The sequence below is a fragment of the Choloepus didactylus genome, chromosome 16 (genome assembly GCF_015220235.1).
Source record: "Choloepus didactylus isolate mChoDid1 chromosome 16, mChoDid1.pri, whole genome shotgun sequence".
In the NCBI taxonomy this organism is placed as follows: domain Eukaryota; kingdom Metazoa; phylum Chordata; class Mammalia; order Pilosa; family Megalonychidae; genus Choloepus; species Choloepus didactylus.
In genome coordinates, this window is record NC_051322.1 from 21,162,596 (window position 1) to 21,165,262 (window position 2,667).

The window sequence follows — 2,667 nt, forward strand, 5'->3', positions numbered from 1 at the left end:
GAGGGGAGAGAGAGATCGCTATTTGAGGGAGGACTGGCATAATGCCACAGACTGGGAGAAAGCAACCTTGCCAGTTCCTTGTTGTTGGACTTTTAGCCTCCAAAACTGAGACAATTTCCTGTTGTTTTAGTCAACCAGTGTGGGTTTTTGTCATAGCAGCCTTAGCACACTGAGACAACCCCTATAAAGGAAAATTGCTAAGCAAAAATATACAAACTCAGGAAAGAGAGGGCAAGAAAAGCAAGAGGGGATAATATAATATGTGTGCTGTCAAAATTCTGGAAAGAAATAAGAGAAAAATTCAAAACCATGATAGAAATGAAGATGAAAGTGCAATGAACAGGGATGAGAAACCACCCTGAAGAAAATGCAGCAATAAACAAAGACAATAAATAGGAAAGTAAGTAAAATAAAGTAATGAATATCAATACACCATATCACACAGCAGCAACAGTCAAAAAGAAGAAATTACAGGACATTCAAGGAGAAATGGAAGCGTACTAAGAGTAGAATTAATAGTACCATAAGCCTCAAAATAGTTACCACCTAGAATCTGTGATTGAGAGTCTGCTGCATTAGAAATTTGCAAGAACACGACCTCATAAATAATTTACTCTGACACCTTGATCCCATGCCCTGAAAACACACTCACAGTTTCTATAAGGATGAGAAGTAAATAATAATCGGGAAAGTATTGGTAAATTGTATGGTGCATTCGGATGGTATTTAATTATTTGCATGGCTGGGTCAAAACTATATAGATTTTTGATAACGTGTACAAAATTGAGCAGAATTCTGTTTTCTTAAAACTGAACTAATTTCCTCCTGAGCAAAGCAGGTTGACCATGAGGCTAATGAAGTTTACACCTTAAAGCATTTTCTCTTGTGGAGCCCTTCCCAAGGGAAGTTCACATGTTTTTGCAAAGTTTGTCAAAGTAACAGATTACCACAACTGGTAAAGACTACTGCCTCTTTCCATCTGACATCCTGTCTTTCCAAATTTGACTTGTGTCAAGGACTGCTGGAGCGGCCACTGGTGTTTGAGAGCTGACCAAGTGGACATTGAGTAAGCCCAAAGTTAGCATAAGAAAGATTAGAGTGGAGATAAATGAAACGGAGAATAGAAAAACAGTTGAGAGAACAAAACAAAAAGTTGGTTCTTTGGAAAAGTCAATAAAATTGTCAAGTCTTTAGTTAGACTGACAAAGAAAAAAAAGACACACATAACTAAAAAAAGAAAGGAACATGGTGATGTCACTACTGATCTTTCAGAAATAAAAAGGATTTTATAAATAAACACATAATAAACAAACTGGGCTTGTGAGAAAGGAGGGGGAAGGAGAACCCCTGGAGCAGATGGGTGGGATAGTGGTGAAGGAGCCACACCTGGTGTCTCAACCAACTAAACACCAACGGCCTAGATCAGGATCAGGCTCGGAAGGCACTCAGGAAAGATGTGTGGGAATGAATAATGGAGGCTTTGTGGCCTTAGGGAGGAAAAATCATTTTAACAGGAAATAAAATGATGGACATTTTTTGTTGTACTCCTGTATCAATTTTTATTTATATAACCCCAAAATGGTCAGTTGTAAAAGTCAAATGTGTAATCAATGAGTTAGGTTTGCACTGGAAAAAAAAAAAAATTAACAGCATATAGATTGGAAAGGAAAAATAAAACTACCTTTATTTGCAGAACATGGCGCTTTGGGGAACAATAATACATCCAAACCAGCACACATGGCTTCCAAATATTTTTTCCCATTGAGTTGACTGCCTATGTACCTTTTTGACAAATTCCTTTGTACAGTAGCTTTTAAGTTTGAGGATTCCCATTTATCTATGTTTTCTTTCATTGCTTGTGCTTTGGGTATAAGGTCTAAGAAGCAACCTCCTAATTCTAGGACTTGACGATGTTTCCCTACATTACTTTCTAGGAGTTTTATGGTACTGTCTCTTATATTGAGGTCTTTGATCACTTTGTGTAAATTTTTGTGTAGGGTGTGAGGTAGGGGTTCTCTTTCATTCCTTTGGATATAGATATCCAGTTCTCCCAGCCCCATTTGTTGAAAAGACTGTTATGTCCCAGTTCAGTGGATTTGGGGGCCTTATCAAAAATCAGTCGACCATAGATGTGTGGGGGTCTATTTCCAAATTCTCAATTTGATTCCATTGATCAATAAGTTGTCTTTGTGCCAATATCATGCTGTTTTGACTACTGTGGCTTTATAGTAAGCTTGAAATTCAGGAAGTGTAAGTCCTCTCACTTTGTTTTTCTTTTTTAGAATGTTTTTAGCAATTTGAGGCATCTTTCCCTTCCAAATACATTTGGTAACTAGCTTTTCCGAGTCTACAAAGTAGGTTGTTAGAATTTTAATTGGAATTGCATTGAATCTGTAAATCAGTTTGGGTGGGATTGACATCTTAATGATGCTTAGCCTTCCTATCCAAGAACACAGATATTTTTCCATCTCTTTAGGTCCCCTTCTATTTCTTTCAGTAAAGTTATGTAATTTTCTTTGAGGGTTTTTACAGCCTTGGTTAATTTTATTTCTAGGTGCTTGATTTTTTTAGTTGCTATTAAGAATGGAACTTTTTCTTGAGTGACTCTTCAGTGAGGTCACTTCTAGTGTATAGGAACGTTATTGACTTTTGTGCATTTATCTTGTA